At 40.8% G+C, this 23,640-nt stretch overlaps 1 protein-coding gene across 10 annotated transcripts in view; it reads left to right on the forward strand.

Annotated features, from left to right (window-relative positions):
* LOC139769296 (fibroblast growth factor 18) overlaps nt 1-23,640 on the forward strand; it is a 131,147-nt gene that overhangs the window by 74,554 nt on the left and 32,953 nt on the right. The gene's annotated exons all lie outside the window — the stretch shown is intronic.

The following is a 23,640-nucleotide window of genomic DNA, read 5'->3' on the forward strand; positions in this document are numbered from 1 at the left end:
TAACGGTATTCATTATGAACGCGACGTGTGCTATTGGGATAGTTTAAGGGCGAAGACAGACTTCTCCTTCGGGTCCTTCTCTCCCCTATCCACATCGCAAAAGTGATCGATCTTTCGTGATCGTAATTTGCGTTATAAATTATATATTTGCATTTTGATACATTTGAATGATATTGCATTTTAATTTATAATGAAACGTTTAAAGACGGAAAATTCGGCCTCCATATTGAAGAGTATCACTTTTAATTTATTTGTGCTGCTGCTGGTACATAACGGTCCCGAACAGCGGTACTCAACCGAGCACGACGCGCGCAACCCTTTGCCACGTTGGATCGGCGATCCCTGCAGATGAGCGTAACCGAAGGGTCTTGACACGCTTTGCAGTCGATTAACGAAAAGCTATACCCTTTTCAAGCCAACGGTTACTCATGCTAGGTGGAGAAATTCACGCGATGTCAGGTGTTTGCGACTTTATATATACCTACGTTGAATTGGATATTCCGTACTTCTCTTCAACTTATTTATTCTAATTTTATTCTTTGTACATAATTAGTAATAATTAGATTTTATTACATCTATATATCGAATTTTATTACGTTAACGATTTTTTCGCATAGCCGGTCGTCTTCGCAAAGATTTGCAAGTACTTACGTATTTAAGTGCGAATTAGTGCGTTAATTAAGATGATATCCTATTTAAACAGTACTCGCGCTAGCCTCCGCTAATACCTTAACGATTTAATCCTCGACACTTTTATCTTAAGTACTAAACATTTTTGAGATGTTAATCTAAGTCATCTCACGTGTGAACTCGTTTAAACGAACGGATTGAAAAATATCAACTGGACTTTCGAATCGTCAAGTGGGACACCGCGACTTATCGGAGATCTGCGCGAATAGGTTTCGATTTCGTTGGCGACACACTGTCGCGATGGATCGTTTCGTTCTTTAGATCGAGCCCGCTCACAATATACATAGAAGATCGACGGCCGTTCCGCTTTTGAGCGGATAAACACTCAATCCGTGGAATCCCCGCTTCGATGATTATTATCAGAAGGCGTGCTGTCAGCGAGAAAATCAGTCGGCAAATGCGCGATAACGGAGCATATTTCAGATAAGGAAAACGCGCAATTAAAATACTTTTCGGATGAGCCCCACGTGAGGCAACGGCACTCTGTGCTTCCACGTCCTCTTCTTTCTGACCTTTATTTTCCGCTCTCTTCTTCTCTTCTTCTTTTCTTCTTCTCTTCTCTTCTTCTGTCGCTGTACCTCGTATTGATTGTTGGAAATCAATTAAAGCTATTCCCTATCAATGATAAATTGACTTTCAATTGTGCGTCGCGAGCGTTCTTCTTTGTTTCGCGAGATCGTATACATCTTGCGCACAGAGCTATTATCTACAGTTCGATTTATTCTGCCGCGGTTGCGATCCCTATAATCACCGGCACGTTTTCAATATTTCGTTCGCGGGTAACGGAGCGCGCGCGTGCACGCTGGCGTAACGCGGGTCATTCATTTGCGTTGTATAGGAGTCAGTCTAAATTGTAGGGAATTATCTCCCGCCTTTCGATATGAGGTGACAGCATTCGTTGCGCCGTACGGTCACAAGTGTGTGGTTCTTGGACCTTTCACGATTCATTGGGTTTTATCGTATTTTCCTGTAATGGTCAGTAGGCGACTTTTGTGCGCGCACCTTGCTCCATCGGGCAGACAGAGATGAGTTTTGAACAGATGAGTAGCGACGATTGGCCAGGATATAGTTGGATTTCTTCACTGAGTTTCTCTTGGACTTTAATTTCCGATTTTCTCGCAACGACGACTCCAATATTTTATTATCAATTAGACCCAGTTGCGCTAGTGATGCACCGTTAAACATAGATGTTTTATGCCTTTTAGGAACGAAATGATGTAACGATGATGTGTTATCGCCCGCTCAAAGATTAACATTTACATCTTACGAGAAAGAATTCTTGCGAATTCTTTCTCGTGCAGCAACCAATTGATGTCCATCGAATGGAGCATGACGCTGGGTAACGAAGCTCGATCTACGCCACGATGTGTAAACATTGTAAATCCCCGGCGACGCATGTGCTAACATGAATAATAAGCGAACATAAGAAAGATTTTAGCGGTTATGGGGCCGGTGGATGCACATAATGCACTTTGGTTCACGCTCAGGTCTCATTAAAGGAATGCGTGACGCGAGCATTTTAGATCTGCTCGTACCGTTTTTCCACGTAAAGCACTTTTAAAGTACACTTACGAACTCAAGTATCACGCACAAAATTGCCTCAACATACGTGCAAATGTAGTTTCTTTTTCTTTTACATAAACGTAAACATTACAGGCTTCAAGATATTACTTTGTAGAGGGAACATAGTTGAATACAATTTTATGATAATTATGTAAATTGTTGTTAACTTTTATTAATGAATTTTTTATGTGAATATTGCCGCTTGTAATAAACAGAAAAGTATTTGGAGAGAATATTAAGAGTAGAAATATATTTAAAAATAATTTTGATTTAAATTTTGACTTGCAGAAAGATGCATTTATGGAATTATTATATTAATGCGGGTTGAAAAGAGCAACTGGTGGAACGTAAAAGTGGTATTATTGCGTTCGTTATTGTTATTGTTATTGATGTCGATTGCACTGTATAATATACCGAATAGTGTCGATATACACATGGACGCGGAGACAATCCAATCAGGGAAAACAAGGTCGCGGTAATGATATTATCTGTCTTGTGTCACAGTTTGATATCGAATATTGCGACAAGGTTTCATCGAACAAATGGGTATATCCACGAATATAAAATGTTCTTGAGATTTCTATTTGTTTGATACTAAAAATGGATTCGTAGAAGTCATTCAAGTCCGAGCCTTTACATAGAACGGAACTCGTTTATGCGTCTTTGATTGAGCACAGATAAAAAGAATAATAAACAAAAAAAAATGAGCGAGTTTCGCGATTGTTTTGGTATATTGCCATTGATATCCTAAAAGCAAGATACTTGTCTAGGTAATCAGCGATCTTGCTAATTGAAATCAGATATGCTGTGAGCAAAAATGATCATTAAAACAACACAAGTATGCATTAAATGCGTATCTCGAATCATTTGGTAAGACTATCATTTTGTAGACCTTGCACTTGATATAACTTGGACAAATACCTTATTACTATCAGTATACTCTACAAATGGATTTTTTGGAATGCAATGGAAGAATGAATCGCTAATTACTTAATTAACATTATGCATATTTTGTAACGAATATTTTATGATTGTAACGGTACTAATTTTGAAATATCATGAAGCATTTCGATTGCGTTAACTTCCAACGAAAGATCCATTACCATTATCGATACTATCGTACTTGAACGAGGGACGAACAGTCCGACGTCTCTAAGCAAGGTAGTTAACGACCAAGAGAATGAACGTGATTTTCCCAACAGCCTCTTATTGGTAATTTGGTCAATTACTAGGTACGATAACGTGCTAAGTAAAGGCACTCGTTTACAAGCAGAATTGCTCTGCGCCTGTGGCAGGTGCATCGCCCAGTATCTTCGATTCGTTTATCTATTCTGAAGCAATAAACATGTAGATATATTTACTAGGTTTAAGCTTTCACTTAATAATGTTGATGCCATCGTTTTGTTTTCAAAAAGAATTTTTTGGTTTTTAAAAGAATTCTGTTTTTTTTTAAATGACATGATTTATATCTTGTTACATTTTTACCTGACCTCCTACGTCTTAAATACATTACAAAGATTTCCTTTACTCATTAGAAATACGATGTCTATAAAGTTTATTATAGATTTTTCTATACAATGTGTGTCATAACTTTCACAAATTTAAAAAACGCCATGGCTAATCAGACGCCGATGCATTTTTTAATTAATTGATATGATGTTTTAACATCGCTGTCCTTGGAACGACGAGGGTCCGAACAGCGGCTTAACGTCGTGGAAATCACCCGCGATCGTGAACTGGCGGGCCCGACCGCACGACAAACACGGCATGAATGTAATCTAACGCCGCGTGTATCGCGTGCGGTATACACAAGTCCGGTACTTACTCTCCCCGTACACGCGTAAGTACTCGCTCTCTCAGTTCGCACGGGGAATTGCTTGGGCGCCTGGGCAGAGAATCGAACACGTACATAAGCCCGCCGTGTACGACCTGCGATAACACGTGTTACGGCTTGCATCGGAATCGATATTTAAGAGAAATAGCACTCGCGGATAGTCACACCGTGCAAAGCCGCGTTATGTATTATATACAAAAGACACCGAGACCAGAAATATATTTGCTGTCTTTATATCGCAGGACGTTTGTCGCAATCTTCACGTTGAACGTTAACACAAATCATTGTGTATACTTCTTTTTCCCCTCGCTAATTAGCGACTTCAATCTTTTATAAATTCGTATTTGAAAGATCAATTATTAATAAATCTTTAAGATTTTCCTCACATTATTATTTTCAAATAATGAACTTTAAAAAAGATAAGCTTAAAAAGAATAATGTTATTTGAAAATTTAGATCTTATTGGATAAGATGGATGGACGTTAAGAATTCTCTTTATTTGGCAAAAGAGAGTTCCAAAAGTATCTTTCTCTGATCGCTTATTAATGCGTTCGCCCTGCGTGAAGATTGCGAAGAGGCACGCTGCTTCCAAGAACCGTGTAGACGGTACATAGGCGATCATGCGTGGCAGTTAATTTGTTCGTGCTTCGTGCGTGACAGTCGGCGCCAGGCCCCTCGTCGGCCGGATTGAGTTCTAAGCTCGAGGCGAAGATCGAGAGCGCCCCCGCCATGGCATGGCACGGCACGGAGGCGGCCGAACGCTACCATTGCTACCAGGTAGTGGTGGGCCGAAGCAATGCGCTGGCTCAGGACATTTCTGCATCCGGTGTACGTTACGGGACATAAGTCGAACGGGTGTTAGGTGACGCCTAATCCCTCGGAATTGCGTGTTCGCCCCAAGCAAGAGCACGGTTTTCTCGCGGAAGGAGAGACACACAGAGCTCCGCTCTCTCGGCAGCGAGCGAGAATGTTCCTGCTTTTCTTAGATTACGCGAGCGGTTGGCTACCTGAGCGGTATACGTCTATATCTCGTGTACGTAAAGATACTCCGCTTCCGTATACCCGCGTTACGAGCTCTGTGAATATCTATGATTATACTATTTGCAGTTAATGACTAAAAGGTAAACGAAAAAATATTAAATTGATAATAAATAATTATCATCACCAGTATATGTGCAATATCTAATTAAAAGCTATATACGATAATTAAACCACAATAACACGTTGTGAGTCTTATTTTCTAAGAAAATATATTATAGAGATCTATTGTTTAATATACAATATGACAGTTTTAGTGGCTTTCTCCATCCTTCACGTTTATCCAGAATACTCCACACGTGTTACATTCTCTTCAATTATTTCTTACCTTTGTGACGTATTAGAGAATCGATAAGCTTAATATATGCACGAATAATCTTTTTTACTCTTTTTTGATTATTCTGTCCCGTAAACCTGTATTTTATTTTACCATCTTTCACTTTCCAAATGACTTGGTAAATCGATCGCGGTCTCTCATGACGTATTTATTTGGGGCATTCAACCGCGATTGAATTTGCACCCGGGTGACAAAGTGTAAAGTCCACTATTATCGAAGGAGGAAGTAAATCGCGCGGACCAAAATCTATAAAGTCGTGAGAATGATCGATGGCCGCGGCCGAATCGAGTCGACGGTCCATATACGCCGCGGCCGGGTAAGAGAGTCGAGATCCTTCGATTGCGACACACGTTCAATGAGGCTTTTCAACGGCAATAATTGCGACGACAGAATCGTCCTCTCATACGACATATGCCATGTACAAAGCACACGCGACGCTGGCACGTCTCCGCGTTATATTTTATTTTTTCTTATTACTATCTCGGCCCGTATAAGATTCAAGTATTCGATCCAGGAGACAGCCATTGCTGACGGTCGTTAACCGAACGAGCGGGCTGCGCATCGAGATCGGGTTATTGCACCTTTAATGTGCGCCTCCCTGGGAAATATCCAAGATTCGGCCGCGAAAGAAGCGTATGGACCGCCACGCGCGCGCGCGCTAGCACACAAAAGAGGCCCCGCATGCATATTCCGTTGCCACCCTCGCGAGATAATGGAGTCTTCTCTGCCTACGCGTTCCCGCTTATTGTTCTTTGATACGTGACAGAAAAATACTTAAAACTCATAATCGATTATTCCACGTGGCACCGCCCGGCGGCTCGTGCCTCAGGACATTATAGCTTAATTAAAGGAACTCTGCCTCTTCGTTGGAGGTTGATTTGCCATTGAACTTTTTAATTTCTCTTCCGGTGACATTATTACTGTAAAAAATATATTTTTATATTCTGCAAAATTTTTCATATTGCTCATTTAAGTTAGACATGTACGAGTAACAAGTTTTGTTTTTACGGATTTCGTGACATGGGTGAGCCTTTAGCATTTAATTTAAATAATCTATCTTTTTATCGTGAGAATAAATTCGATTATTAAACTAAAAAATTTCCATTTTAACGTACAGAATGTATTAAAAGTACATAAGTTATGAATATTGTAGATAATTTTAACGTTCTTCTATTAATTATTCAAATTCTTATATTGAGTGTTCTTCTATTAAACGTTGACGATGATTTGTTACGACACGAAAAATTGTTTACACGCTCATCGGCATATCTAATAAGCTTGCTTTAGAATGTTTGTAACGTATACGGCAATTACTTGAAATCGTCGCTTACACGATAATTTTAATGGGATCACGAATATTCGACCGATACCGATATCGAAACGGTTCGGAGTCACGAGACGGACGGGTGTTCGAATCAGGAATCCGGTCGGTCGAGAAGACGAGCAGTGTAATGAGGATCATTTCGTCGCTCTAATAAATCAACTCTTTCGTTTTGCGCTGCGTGGATGCGCAGGCACGTACGGGGACCTCGGGAACTTAATCGCTCGCACGTGAGGGATGAATAGGGATGCTTACGATATCTTGACACTACATCGATCCTATATTATGTGCAAGGTCTAATTATGAAGTTACTTTACATTGATAATTAAAGGGCCTTGGCGAATTGAGTATCGAGCGAGTAGATAAAATCTTGTGCAGTTAATTTTAGATAAGCCTTTTAACTGAAATTTAATTTAGTTAATCTCTTTAGTTACTTTATCATGGAGATATTTAATAATAATAAAATTATGAAGTTGCGAAAAATGATAACGCTTAATGAAATTTTATCGAGGATATAAGTTCTCGTAATATTTTTTGTTTGGCTTGGAAATTATCGAGTGATATTTGTATTAGTACTCGATAGTGAATAAGTATTGATCGAATTTAAATATTCTTATGGCTAAACCGCATCTTTTCGAGGGAGAGGAAGTTTTTAAGAGATTTCAGACTCGGGCCTTTCGCAGCCATCCCGCCAATCGGCTGTATAACTTGTCATACGTTTTGCGTAATCACCTGTGCAACATGCTCGAGCTTTTTTTAGCCTTTTACGTTGCTTTGTTCCCGCGCGTCCACCTGCTCTGGCGCTGGCCATATCAAGCCGGGCTCATCTCTCCGGCTAAAATCAACATAGTTAGTGACAAGGCGGGATGAAAGCGAGATGTTGGGCGTCGTTCGTCACGGATCAACGTAAATGATATCAGGCGGCGAGGATGCACGACGGCGATTTCCAGTTTGCGTATTACCGAACTGGCACGACGGACGTCTGTTCGCGCTCGTTCGCGCGAAGCACGGGAACTAGGGATAAAAGGGTCAACGATCGTAATTGCCGGGCGCGGGGCTCCAATTAAAAAGTCAATCAGCCCGTTTCTTGGATGTGATGATCCGTTAGGCGAACGAGAGGTAGAGAAGAATTTCATGTCGACGCGTAAGACGCGAAAAATCTAAATAGTATTTTGGAATCATTTTCAGTAATTTCCATTTATAGCAATATTCAATATTTTCGTTATACATTAATACATCGTGCTAACATTATACTTGCGCGCGATAGTTGGGCACTGCGTGCTTACAACAAGATAATCTTAACGCTGTAAATCTTGATGATGACATTTGCATGGATGATTTATGGCTACGCCTATAAATTCTTTCGTTGTTTTACTAACCGGCCACGATTAACTGGCCGAGCAATTCGTGATGAGTTTGAATTCCATTTCGGCTCGTCGCAATAACGAGCTAGAGTGCTCGTAAAAGGATTCGTCCGTTCTTGGATAGGCTGTGCGCAACCCTCCTTGAAGCGGGCGGTATAAACTTCGGGACAGCTGTGTGCCCTCCAAAACGGCGTAAATCTCCCTCTTTTTCTCGTGCCCCTTCTACTTCGGTTGGTATCGTTAATGAGCGTGTAAATCACAATGAATGGCCAAGTAGCACGAATAAGACGGGGGGAGGGCTACGGATCGTCCGGATTTAATCGACCACCACCATGCGCGTGGACATAAGGGTAGACGACACGAGAGTCGTCGGCCCCCATATCCTCGTTACCAGGTCTGACGTCACTGGGTCTCTGGAGCTACCTAATGAGCGTCTTGGTGTAGGGGCTGCCCCGGCGGTAATTAACTTTTCTACCGTGGCTAGGATAGCGCGTCACGGCCGATGACAGGTACGCCGAGGATGAAATAGAGAGGCAGGACGAGCTGAGATTAGCGGTTAATTCGATGACGTTGAACGCTGTAAAACTATCATCGCCTCACTCTCGCCGCGCCGGCGAAATGTTCCGAGCGTCTTTTTTTAAACAGTATATCTATTTTGTAATTGAAAGAGCAGTGGACGAGAGCAAATTGACTTAAGTATTACGGATTTTTAAGTTGAAGCTATATCATGATGGTGTAGTCTACTATTACATATAAATTGTTTAATCTAGTATCATTGAAAATTATTATTTGTATCATTAAATTATTATTAATGAGGAATTAGAGGAAAAGAGAAAGTATAACGGGTATCTCATATATAGCTTTCTTGAAAATGTAAAACGCGCGTTTTTATTTGACTTTATTTGAGATTCCTTCATTCTTTAACCTGGTTCTCCGCAAACTTTCTTTTTGCCTGATCGAACATGTGCGTCTACGCTGTGCACGAAGCGACGTTACTTGCATGCTACCTGGTAGCGTAGCCAACTGTTCTTTCGACGAGCGATATTTTGCAGTTAGAGACTACTCTACTCGCGGAGTGTCGTCCGGCATTAAAGTTCGCTCACGTATTATTCTCTCGTCCCCTTGCTTCTCTTCATCGAGGGGGAACATTGAGGGGGAACTGCCTAGTCGGGTTATAACAATCTTCCATTATTGAGAGCCTTGTTTACAAATCGAACTCGACGAGTTGATCGTGCGCGCCCAACCCACCCCAGAACTCCCCGAGTGCAACGGTCATCGACTTTAGTTTAGAGTATTGCCACCACCGCACCGGCGTCCGCGCCCCCCCGCGTACCGTCATCGCGCTAACCCCCTCGAATCAGGTCCAGGGGAGACTTCGAGTTTTCTCAAGTTTTCGGGCGCCACTGCCACCACCGCCACCCGACAAACTTTATTCCGCTGACTTGTCGTGAGACCAGTGCGTCTTGTTTTGTCCGCGTTTTCCACCAGTTCGCCCTCCCGGTCGGACGTCGAACCCGGTACCCTGTCATGTAACTTCCAAGGGGAATGGTGCCGGGAGCTGAAGAAGCTAGTCTTTGCCGTTGCGACGTAAGAGAAGGGAAACGCCTCGGTACGTTTGGATCTTATGCTCGGACAATTTTATTCGTTCATGCAAATGTCGGCATTACATACCGCGTTTACCTCAAAAGCGAGCAACCTACGTTTTCAGGTCGAAAGCATACGTTACAGAAGTCGCCGTGAATGCTTGTGCATGAAAAGTTCTATTCAATAGATTATAGAAGAAGGCTGAATATATAAAGTATCTTTGCGATATCCTCTCTGGCAGACTATGCTCTGGCCCAAAAAGTGTTTAAAGCAGATATTATTAATGATATTTTACTTTTAATTTATTATTTTCCTATTTTTTCAAACTTACTATTTTCCTATGTCTTATTATTTATTATACAATTACGATACAGGAGTCAGGACGAATAGATTTTATTGCATGAAGATTAAGAGAGCATATTCTGTCATAAAATATATTATCATTATTTTCATTGTAAATGTCAAATTTGATTCAAACTTTATCGAATAAAGTTACAATATTGCCGTCGAGCGCCATAGATGTTTTAATATATTTCCGATATTTCTCGCACCCAAGTACACTCACCATATTCCGCTATCGCTGGCTACCATGCAGACGGATAATAAGCATACCGACTTAGATATGGTACATATACGCGTTGCATGCTACTGCATCGAACGTGGAAGCAGTAAAGCCGCTGAATAAGGGTGAGGAGCATGCGGTGACTCGAACACGCGCTTATATCGCGAATCGTCTCGGCTTGTAATACGATATGAGGGCGATAACGACCTGAATGCGTTATCGTCCTTCCTCGACGGACGCGAATGCGCGTATTGCATCGGTCACTTGCACTAAGGCTGTGTCGCGTGTGTATGGCGCGCGACGTCGTGGGTAGGATCTCTCGCTCTCGTGATTGAGACAGAATGGTACGTCTATGAGTAAGGCTCGTTGGGACGGGTCAGTGATCGCGAGACTAAATATTTAGAAGATGATCGATGTCATCGCTCTTTCCGCTTGTATTATCGAGAATCATATCTCAGCTGGTCGGAAAGGAGGTGTGGTTACTCTTTTCATAGATTATTTCATTGAATTATTAACACTAGAGGAGCGCTGACTCATTTGATGCACTTAGATCGCAGCGATCCTTTTTAGATAAGACGTCCTGTAGGCAGGCTTAGCGTCGCTAAAATTAGAAGCATAAAGTGGAAAATCGTAAACGCAAACCGAGTAGAAGATGCAAATGCCATGTTGCAATTTTAGCAATTTATTACTAGCCAGGGTGGTTGCCTTTACTTTTTATTGCTAATTTTCCCACGAAGTATTTGTATAAAACAAACGCAAATCGCAAAATACGAAATTTATTGCGACAGTTTTTACGATGAGAGTATTACGTAATATATGTGAATATCTTATCGCAATATCAATACGCGATATGTGAAATGCTAGAATCAATCGGAAACTGTGTATCTCATTAGATAAAACATATTCAATCAACATCATTAAATACCAACGACTAATTGTTAGTCATCGGTCACCTTTCGCCTTTTCTCGTTTTCTCGAGTTTTTTATACATTTAAGTTGCATTGTACGGGAAAATCTGTTTAGATTTTACATGTATTTTATTGGATCACTTCGGCAACCAGTATTAAGTACAGTGTTTTATGTAAGATAATTGGTACGCGACTGAATCTACATGTAGAAATCATGGCTTTACATCCTTTAAGATAGGCCGAGAGATCGGGACGCCGCGGAGACCAAACAGTGGTGTTTCTGCCGCAGATATCGACTTTCAGTGACGACGACCCCGTGGAGACTCCTGAAAAATTCATGAGCTCACGTCTGTTCGATTGCCCGGCTCTTTCCACAATTTTCCACCCGTTTCTCGAACGGATATCTTATCCCCGTTGTCGTGCTTGACTAATTTTACAAGGCGACATGAAACAGCGAATTAAAATAATAAAGTGCTCCGTAATCGCGCGCGTAGTCTTGCTGTCTGCTCCATTTTGTGGCGTTACGAAACGAGTTGATACGGAGAAAACATTTGATTTTGCATAACCGCCGCTTAAATGCAACGATATAGCGTGCGACAGCAAATATTATGATCAGAATAGATAACGCCACTACTGGCACACATCCGGTAATATTTTACGAGTATGAGATGACATCATGAAGATTGTTGAATCATTTTCTTATAGCAAACAACTCCTTTGCTCAAATTTGTTCTACAATTAACTAAACCTATATTGTTTTCCATTAAACGAAGGATGAAATTTATACAAGGATATGTTATGTTGGCGTTGTTCGATTCTCATGGTGACGTATATATGGCGGATGATAGGATAACGTGGCGAAATATCTCTCCATTATACAATACTTCCATGAACGAGCCACTCTGTGAATAGATCATAATATATGGTAAACGTCACATAATGTGCACGTAAAGTCGGTTTCCCCGAAGCCCGGGCACAACTTCGCCCTGCACCTAGTACGACGTAACAGTCGGTCTACGGCATGCTTATAGGGAAGGAAGATACGATCGAAGTGTCGGCCGGGTCTCGGAAACTCGCGGACACTCGACATGCACGGTCGTCTCTTTTGAGAGTGCTTCATGGCATTCTTCGTGGGAAAACCAAACAAACATCTTCACTTCACGACGCGGGCGGCCTGGATGTTTAGCCACGAAGTGCCCGTGGAAGTATCTACCGCGCGTCATTGACTACGCATAGTGGCCTACGTGCGACACGATTCTGCGTGAAGGAATTGACATTCTGACAAGATTTGATGAGAAAATACTTGTCGAATGCATATAGATGTACGACAGATGACTGTTTTTCAAGAGTATCGTGCTAATTTCACGACACGAGAAAGGATTGCTACATAATCTCGTAGATTACCCTTTGCTCGCCGTACGTGCAAACTGCATGTGGATAATCATTTAGAGTGATGACGCATATAGTTACATTCGGTGAAGAGATTAATAAACATGCTTTGAGAAAATATTCCCATCTAATCGGTGTGTTAATGGATGCGTATTATTCAGGAAGAGAGAAAAAGAACGAAAAAAACATCGGCTACTTAAGCGGTCGAGTTCGCGCGGTCTTAGAAACGTAAATGTTATGGTTGCTATTTTCGCATGTCAAGAATCTGTATTTTTTTCGCTGACTTAACTTATCATCGTGACTCGATCATCGGATGATTTCTCATTCCGATGAAATGTAACTATCTATAAAAATAAAGCTTTTTAATTTCGCTCAAGTTGGTATATATCTGCAACACAAGTAATTGTTGAAGTTGAAATACTTTAGATAACAGCTTGGTCTGACGCATCGATATTGATGATTACGTGAATATGATTACATCTTCTGAGACTGTTCCAGTTCAAGGAATTGCTTTTGAAATCACAGTGAAAATTAACAGGAATTTTATATTAGTTTACTCTTTCTTAGTTGTCTTTTTACTGTACTTATTGGATCAATATCTAGATATCTCACAGAACATTTGAGTAGATTATTTCAATGCTCGGACGTCGCGAGATTAGTCACAAGTTTCTGATCAACGACTCACCTTTGTCGGAAAACGTATCTTGACATCGTGGAACGTGATCTCATATAGAGTCGTGTGTACAGTTACGTTCGTGAGACAGTTAATAATCACGCTCCGGCCGGTGCAGGTTCAGCGAGAGAGGAGCCGGCTAATCGCCCCGTTAATAGACGAATATACTGCGCGAGGCGGAGAAGAGGAAAATAAAACGCGAAGACGTTAGCTAGTTAAGCCGTTGAGTTTGTCGGCGTCGTCGTAAGAGTACCGGGTCTTTAAAACGACTTTACACTACCTATACGTCGTCTATACGTCATTACCGAGACCACCTACAACGAGATCTCCCTCGTAGAAGCTCGCGCGCAGACGTGCCTCGCAAATTCGAGGTTTTGTTCGAGGCCCATTCGCGGCCCTTGCCGTTCGGCAGGCCCTAATAGCCCGATCGATTAGACTCGAGAGAAAGAGGCTCGCGCGCCGGATCACGCCTAATGGGCTGTTATTTTGCGCTGACCGCAACGCAATTACACATTCAATCAGAGAATCATCGTTCTCGGGTTTATGTATCGGCACTGTAATCATAGTGTTGCACCGTCGGCGAAAATCATTGTACCGATACGGCAATGCAATCTATTATAAGCGTTACACTGTCGTGAATTTTATGAATGTGCGTCAATTAAAATACTGAACAAACGCTAAATTTTAGGATGTAAGATCCTTCAATGACAAGACATTGTTAGTTTGTATAGTGATATATTTTTTATTACATTTTTTACATCGCGATTTTGATTTTTTTTTATGTACATTGTGAATTAATTAAATTTGTATAATCCATTTTAGCATTACTGCTATTGCAAATAATGAGGTCTTGATTAATAACGTGATTTAGGGTTTGTAGGTCGGTGCAACTGCATATGTGGTACACAAAGAGACGAGGAACGTATCGTTTCCTGGTAATGAACTTGTTTAATAATTGCTAAGACGCACGACTAATATTTGCACGTCAATTTGTACATGGATTCGTGGCCGAGGTGTTTATGCATTTTCGTTCCCCACTTTTAAGCATGAGGCTTCCACGACATACGTATATAGGTAAGACAGATCGCGAATTATTCAGAGCAGAAGCTGAAGCTGGCAAATCGGGGTGGACGGGCAAAGGGGCAATAAATACGTTAGGAAATATATGACGGCGATTAAATATGTTAATAACATAACGGTATACGACCAAAGGAGCGCTTCCGTGACGCAACGTCTTGTTTTGTCGTGAGATTTATTATGCCTCAGCATGGTTTTCGCTTGTAGGAAATATATCGTGGCTACTTCAGCTTATTGTTAATAATGCAGCGGGATAAAGAGCGAAGTGTGGGCAGCGCATACCTATCATAACAGTATCGTGGAACATAGCGGGTGTACCAATGTTATGGCTGGCCAGTTTATAGCCTTAATCTGGGTCAGATACCGAGACTTCGTTACTTGCTACAAAACAACCCCTCAGATCGTGCATTGTTCCTGTTAGGTTCTTAAAATTAATCGACACAGCAGAGAATTGCAAATTTTCTTGTAGAAATAATGCTTCTAAATATTTGTATAAATTATTTAATTGAGAGACTATTGAAAATTGATTGGTTTTTTTTGTATGAGAAACACACATACACACAACATATGATGACATAAATTTAACTATAAGAATGAGCTGGAAGATATATGCAAAACATCCGACGTTTATATCTCTGCATAATCTTTGCACAGATTGTGCAGTCAGCAATTTCACTGTTAAGTACATTTAGAAATTGAACTTCTCGAACGCAGGTGCGATTTGATGCGTGAATGGCGGCGCTTTGCAAGGTGACACTCTGTTTACGGTTGCGATTGGGTGAAACCCGATCAATCAACTACTCGGATTACCGTGTACTTATCTCACCTGCAGTCTTAAAGTTATAAAATGCTGTGGATATAACAGCATCTTAGACGAGCATCGAGCGAGTTAAGTTGAGTCTCTTCTATCAACAGAAAGCTTTACGACCGTCTCATTTCGCGCATTTATGATTTTCCGGATCGTTATGTAACTATTATAAGATAGTTTCCGCTGGATATACTAGCGTGCACAATTAACGTCTCGATTGCAGTGCCGGTAGTGTATTTACGATAATGTTCGATCCGTGATAATCCGTGAAATTACGAGCGACGACCTAGATCGATACTGCACTGTATTAATCATCTCATGGACAAGTCGACGTCCAAAATGATTGTAATTGCCGTGTATTTTCCGCCGATCGTATCTCGCACATCTTACGAGCCAATATTTATGACGGTATTATGTTTGGAATGTTAATGCCGCCATCGATTCCTTACTCTTATTCGTCTTGCTTTGCCGCGTCGTCCGATTTTCGAAAAGACACATCCACGGCTACATCACGTCCGGACGAAATTATGTGAATGGCTGTCTCCCGAACGCAAATCGATTTTCTTAATCTCTCGTGCCGCGTATACTTTCTCGAGAGCACCGAAGGTATACGAGCAGTTCCATTATCGTAAAGAGTGTCCTACCGCCGATATCGAAAACTAAACTCGACGGCAGTTTGTAAAATCCGTCAGTGCGCCTTTTAACGGTGATATTAAGTACCGAGTGTAAATCTCGATTAAGGCGTACGGATGATAGGGACGGCGGTTATTTGCGCAAGACGCACTTCTTTCTTTCGCGGGCGATCGCGCGTCCTGATACATTTTGTCGACCTTGCGGTCATGTACTCAGATTTCCCAACGAAACCACCGAGCCATTTTTGTCCTTAGCGTCAAGCTGGTTCCCTTGGCAGAGAAACTTAATGTCTCCTTAATGGCCGCGATAAAGTGGAGTTATATACGTTTGGTGCCAGTATAACGTACTACACGTATGCACGACGGTACGTTGGTACGTGTACGTGTGCACGCACATAATGTGCGCTCGATAGCGTCGAAGTAGATTCATCTGCCGACCGAAAGGCAAAGGACGCGGTTGACAATAATTGCTGTTCAAGATAGAGAGGTAATGGTGGATATACGACCGATTAAATTCCGAATATCAAGGAGTACCTCCCTTGAGGCTTTTCTTTCGAAGCTTCTTGGCCTGGCTTGTTCCCTTCAAGTCTCACCAGTATATCTGGCAAGAGTTTCGTTTCTATTAAAAGGCATCTCTCGATATCCTCGATTCTTTTTCTTCTTTAAAATTTTAATTCTATTCTAATCCGAGAAGAATAACGTTTCTCATCTATTCTGTCTCATTATTCTATATCATTAAGTATATTATGCATACTTTATTTTGTAGAATATGTTAACTATTATGAAATTTAACTATCAATTCCCTTTACGTTTAAAACATTATAGTGGAGAACTCAATTTTTTTTAACTTTATATAAGAATTTTAAATGAATAGTCGAGAACATCATATCGAAATATAAAAAAATGATAATATTTGATTTGTGTTGATATATGTGTTAGAAGTTTTATCTAGAGCAGATTTAGTATTGAAGATAAAGATGCTTCAAAACTTATGTCATTTCACACCGCAATATGTAATATATTATATATTACCTGAGTTATACATCATCTATTTTACGTTAGGAACTTAAGTATCGTGCCTGCACTTAGAGAATTACCGATTGAGAGATCAACGACCGGATGAGATGTTTGGCTGTAAACAAACAACAACATCGCGACAAGAATCTACTCACATTTTATTTTGTTCCAATCGTACTAAGTCATATCACTGAAATAAATTGAGAAAAAAAATGTTTGCTCCATTATAATTCTCGTTTGTCCCGCAACGATGATATTAATGATAGGATTATGCGTGTAATCGTGAGATATTAGATATAAATAGATTTCATAATCTATATTGCGCTTATATAACACAGACAATCAAGAATCGTGTCAAGTCCAAAACACATTGAGATATTTCGTATTTTCCCTCTGCATACATACTAATATCGCATCTGATTTTCGATAGCTACTCGTGCACAAGTACAAGTGCTAATGCGAATACTCTACATTTTTTCCGAGGATCACGTGGTAGATACTCATACAGAAACGTATGTCGATACATTATCGCGAGATTAGATTATCGCCATGCCATGGCGCCAATATATTGGATAGCAAAACACGAAATTAAGACAAATGACTGAAACGATAAATGTGGCGGTTCTTTTTTGTAACATTGGCGAAGTTTCGATCGATTTAGTTTCGTAAAATTTCTGCGTTCTTTGCTGCCTGCAGTTCTTGCATTAGATTTAAGATCTATCGGAAGTGATGTAAAACTAAATAATACAAATAATATGGCAATTTAATAATAAAGTGTATATAATGATAAATGAAAAATATGAATGATATTGAACAAAATTGAACGCGTCTTTAGTTTTTTACAGTTGCTTTGTGTCTGACAAAATGAAGTTTATTATTGGAACTTATTCTCTTGATGACGATAACAAAATTTGAAGTGGTGGCTTAAGTCGAGTTAAGAATATATCGCATGTAAGAATAGTTCGCATTTTTGTCTTTTGAAATTGTCTGCTTGCACGAGTAGATATAGCTTTTGATCTCTCACGTAATCAATCGAAGCGATAACCAACAATACAGTTAGACAACAGATCTAAGTAAATTGCCAAGAGATTACGCTCTTCGAAGCTAATAAAAAGCAGCATTTTGGAAATTGACCAATTCCACGGAAGAGAAAGAAGTACTCTGTGCTGCTCGACCGACCGAAGAAAAATGTGCTTGTAGCGTTGCATTGTATCGCCATTCGTTTAATTTTCCATTACAGCGAGAATTTTCCAAATGTGAGTAGTTTCCGTTTTCAATTGAATCTTTAGATTTTATCAAAACGAAATTACAAAATCTCGTTCTCAAACGATACTATGATCTAAGTATATGTGAATACAAAATCATATTTTATCTGCCCGAAATTACTTAAAAATCGTTGATATATTATAAAGCCCTTTGTAATCTTTCTACGCGGTCGAGTAACTCTAAGTGATAATTAGCTAAATCGATACGTAAATATTGATAACATTTTTGCGAGCGACACACAAATGTGACCGACATTTTCTCATTCGCTCCAATTTGTAAGCATTAATGAGGTCAAGGGGAATCACAGCCGGGGGAGCCCATAGAGATTCCCAATAGTCGGACTGGCGTGGCATAAAAACGACGGTACACGGCGGCTTCCTATCGACGGAGTGCTCTCACGTATATAGCTGTCGCCGGACGGCAAATATTTTTGGCGCCAACTTTTTCCGCAAAGGCCTGTTAGCATTGCGCGAAGGCCTGCGAGGCTGGCCGCGTGCGTGCGTGCCGTGCTCGAGCGCGGTGATTATTGACCGAAGGCATTATCAACGAGCATACGTATAATACGCGCCGCGCCGCGGCCCGACGCGACTCGCAGCGACTATGAGCGATCGACCGGCTCTCCATTCAGGAAGACGCTCGACCTGGCCCTCCAGGCTAAATAATCGGCGACGTCGTTTATCTTTGAAACTGGCACCGATTCGTGCCGCCTGCACGCGCGAATAAATTTGTATGTAAATGCGCAAGAAGCATCGAGAAAGGGAAAGAGAAAGGGAGAGCGAGACCAATCCACGTGATGCGATCACCGATTTGTGATTAGAAAGATAAGATTTTACTTTGTTTCCAAGTTTTTTAATATTTAGATTTAAATTTTTGGAAATCACTCTCTGCGTAGAATACATTTTTTTGACGGCCAATTGAAAGAAATTACAACTTAATATGAATTTAGCGAGATGTGTAAAATGTGTATAAACAGCATTAGAACTTGATGCAGTACGTTGTATTACGAATCAGTTGGTCGGGATAAAAAATCAGCATTCTCTTTGTTATCGTTACAAAGAATGCGATCCTTATCAGAAGCGCACGATGTCGGTTCATACGTTTGATCACCGTTTTATCGTCTTATCGCACGGTGGTAGACGATTCGTGCCACACGCACGATCGAACTAATAATAGTTGCGATAATAGTAATAATATATAATACAACTTTATGGCGCGAACGAACGAGATAGTGCGCAAATAGATATCAGATAAAAAGCGCGTTTATCGTACGATCCGCACGACACGCTTTACAATTTTTTAAAGTACTCATATAGTCAACTGTAGTTCTATTATTGGCAAGATAGAAATTTTTAATTTTTAAATAGTATAAGTTTTAAATAAATAAAACTTATATTCCAAACTTAATAAAATCTTTGAAACAATTTTCGAATTCTCTAGAGTGACATTTTCAAGTTTAGTCTTGACTTTCCGCTCAATTTTGTATGGTATATTCGTTCACAATTCCTGCTTTGGCATCAAGCTTATACTTCTGATCCATGTCGCTAATAATTCTAGTAAGCCATGTACGGTCGGTGGAAAACCAAATTACTCAGTTATGTAAGAAGTCTTCTCGATCTTTGAAGTCCAAGAAACTCTCGCTCGATACTTCGTTATTCCGGACTTGTTTTCCTTGCCATTGCACTTTTATTGATTCGTGAAATGCCCGTAAATCTAATTAACGACTTAATTAGCGACTTACAATTTAATTATCGCTCGATTCCCATGACGCACTGAATGCTGACTCTAATTCTCTGCGGCGATGAAGCTGTAATCAATACCTGCGTGTGTCTGAGAGGACTGTTGTAACATTCTTCGAGGAATTTTCGTAATTTTGGGTCGAGGTGATCGAGATCTCGCGCAAAACACGATTCTCGTATAGAGTGTATAGTCACCAGATAAATAAATACCAGATACGTAGTTCGAGATAAAACTAGCCACGCTGGTGGTCGATCAGCTGTGCGGTTAACCGATATATCGAGAAATTACGAGTACTGGAAAATTATTGATCACGCGACTTTGTGCATTATGCAACAAAGGATTCACTAGACTGTTCCATCGAAGAAGACGATGGAATTTTCATCAATCTCGTTATCGTTACGTCCGCGCAACAGTTGAGATTACGTTAATTAAAACGATAATTATCGGTGTTTTATACTTAAGATGTAGAATGTCTGGATATCGGATAAAAAAATGCTCATAGATAAAGAATAAGAATTTTTATTGTAAAAGTTTGTAACGCACTGAACAGCCACACATAAATAGGTACAGTTTGCATAATATATAATTTTGTTAAAACCACAAATACAAAATATTATTTGCGCTGGGGTAATTAAAAAATATTTTGCGTTGGTATATTAAAAAATATTAAAAACACATCGAATTAATAATCTTTCAATACATAAAAATTGGAAATTTTAATCTTATGAATTTATTTTCGTAATGTAGTCGAAATGTCGATTATCACGAACGGCCGGGCGATGGAAAAATTTCGTAAGCAACACTGTGTATGTATTTCGAAAGTCCTCCACATCCAAATTTTACCGCACCTTGGCCCTTGGAGTAAACCGATCGAAACAGAGGGAGAGTCGCATTCCACCGGTACAAGCCGCCAAGTACAAGTGCTCCGCAAACACGGTAAATGTATTTATAGAGGGAACGACGTACATCTTGCCCGTTCTCTTTGCTTCTCATCTCCGTCCAAGTGTAGACCCGCGATCATCGAGTTCAGGACGCTCGTCATTCACGGATTCAGGCAGGTTATTTAAACGTAGGAGGCCGCTTCCGTTGTTGTCCTTCCTCTCAATTGCGTTTTCTACGAAATATCGCATTGTGCTCGGTTAAATACGGCATTATCTTCAGATGTTGTGCACGGTAAAGCGGTAACGGAAGGTAAACGGGATCGAAGGGTGAATTGAATTTTAAATTGAAAACTTGCCCGCGCATTCTCGGTGCTTCTACTCGGCGCGACTCACCTACTTTTACTACTTTTACTTTACTTTACCTCGTTGCATTACTAGGAAACAGTTACTTTTATGCACAACCGTTATACTTTTCTCCTGTGTTTCCATGTGTTTCTAACTTTAATCCGATTCACCCCTTACTCTCCGTACGAGCAACGTTTCTGCCACTTTACTGCATCATATCGGCACGACTATCTCCAAGATCTAGATAATAGATTTAGATAATTTTTAAAGCACCTTGATTTTTTTCCATCGTTATCCCAAGATAGATATGTTTGAGTCGCGATAAATACTAATGAAACAAACGTACGAATTAATACGCGAAGCCTGACGGTGATGGCTTCGCAATAAACTTGTAATTGGAAGTTTCTCTGCCATCTGTAAAATTCCATTGAAGTAGTAAACACCGTTCGAACAACGTTCAGATGGATTGCATAATTTTCCGAGACGAGGCGTCGTGTTTGCCGCGTGTAGCGCACGCGTATAAGTTCACAGTGTGCACGCGTATGACACGCGACGCGGCATGAAGATCTGCCTGCTTCCTGTACCCATATCGGACTTTCTCTTAATTTGCATTTCGATGTATGCCTCGGATATTTGCTGTTTTGATTAGAGTATGAGCAATTCTACGCGCAAATCTCTTGTCTTAAAGGTATCTCAAAGACAAACGAAAAATACGTCGACCAGATCATTATGTCGCGTCAGCTTCGACATAGTGATGACGCGTCACCGACTACTCATACTATGTTTATCAATCGCTCGTTACTGTTGTTCGCAGAAATAGTCTCGCTTAGGATACCAATTAATTTCGACAAGATATTAATCCATAAATCGTCTGAATGACGCATGGAATAAAAATTATGCTTTTTTTTGCCAAGTTATGCTGTCATACGTAAAACATGTTAGTATATTCAGGCTGTAGACGCAAAAAATATTCAACATTCACACACGCGCAAGAGAAGTATCTTTTTATATCTATTTAATATTTTTTAGTTTCTACGATTTTCAGTACGTCTGATGATTCCTTGAATTCTTTGGTTTGCCTGGAGATTAGTGTTGTCCGCGGTGCGAGTTAAACATTACTTTAGAGAGATCATCGTTAACTTTACAAATTAGCAAGTGCCTCGCAATATATCACAATAACAAAAAACTAGGGGGGGCCGATATATTATGCGGGTGTCATATATATTATACATTTCGTAATGCTGTATGTTTGGTTCTGACGATGCACGTTAATCGTAGACTGCCAGATAAGCGATACTTTATATCCTAAATATTAATTTATTGCGCTTTGAAGTAGATGTCTTAGAGTAGCGAACGGGTGGGAAAACGTTTCCACTGCAGGCCGTAAATTAAGGTGACGTAATTTTGATTATATATATGTCTGCGTAAAATATTGTCTTCGCGTGACTTTAGTGCATTTCTATTAAGTTCCATACTTCTCGAGTGATATTTCTCGTTATCAAATTTTACAAACTTGAATATGACACACATTGACAAATATTTGAACTATATTTGCTACGTGATGTATTTTAACATTCAATTCCTTTACGTTGTCTTTATACGCGAGCAGTAACTAGTAGTACCAAAAAGATACGGCAATTTTTATCGTATATGCAAAAATTATTAAACTGGATGGTTCTGTTTCCATAATAATCTGATGTTAATTTCTCAGTTATCAATATGCACTTCCATCTCCAGCGCGATATTATACAATTAAGCTTCAATCGTTTCGTTCAATAGATTCAGCTGAAATTGAGTTGGCAGCGGAAAGTTATTTGACTAATGACAGCTTCCCGCTAATGAGAACGAAAAATATCTTTGACAGTACGCGCGGGAGAATGATCGGGAAGATCGCGTCTAGTCTTGGAACATCGACGGTGATGTGCCAAGGACGCGTCTACCGAAACGCACGTTCACGCAAGATTATCTCTACGGTATGCTTTCTCACTGTCTCGGCGAGGGCAAAAAGGTGCCGTCGGTGGTTGCTGACTGGAAGAAAGCGGTGGTGGCGACGACCGGGAGGAGGGCAGCGTAGAACGCAGGCGTCGAGAGAAGAAGAGCACGCGAGATGAGCTGGGCGGAGCGGCGCGGCGTTGCACTCCAAACAAATAATCTAGGACGTCTCAATCCTGTCAAGCGGCGGACGTCGCCTCCTCCTCTTTCACTCTCGTGCAACCTCGTTCCTCTTCCTCGTTCCTCGCGGCCTCATCTGCCCGACGATGATCCGTGGTCAGTCTCCGGCGTACGTACTGTCACGACGTGTTCGCGAGAGGATCGACGAAAGCCCTGAAATCGTCGTAAATTATTGTGCCGCGGACATGTGGCGTTTAGCTCGGTGTAATTGATTGCCTGTACCTAGGAGGCCCGGGCGAGAGGGCCGAGGACCCCGGGGGTATAGCCTCGAGGCATAAATTATAATTGAATTAGCCTGAGTTCTTAATTAGACCGCTGGAGCGAGGACCCTCGACCCGCTCTCTCTTTACAACTCCGTGCCGCGCGCGGTTTCCTTTTCACCGCGTCTCTCTTCCCGCTGTCTTGCCTCGGCAACGCTCTTCGTTCCTCGACGTGCTTTGTC

Source organism: Temnothorax nylanderi, unplaced genomic scaffold (assembly GCF_030848795.1).
Source record: "Temnothorax nylanderi isolate EJ_2023f unplaced genomic scaffold, tnyl_v1.0 TNYL_tig0021_pilon, whole genome shotgun sequence".
Classification (NCBI taxonomy): domain Eukaryota; kingdom Metazoa; phylum Arthropoda; class Insecta; order Hymenoptera; family Formicidae; genus Temnothorax; species Temnothorax nylanderi.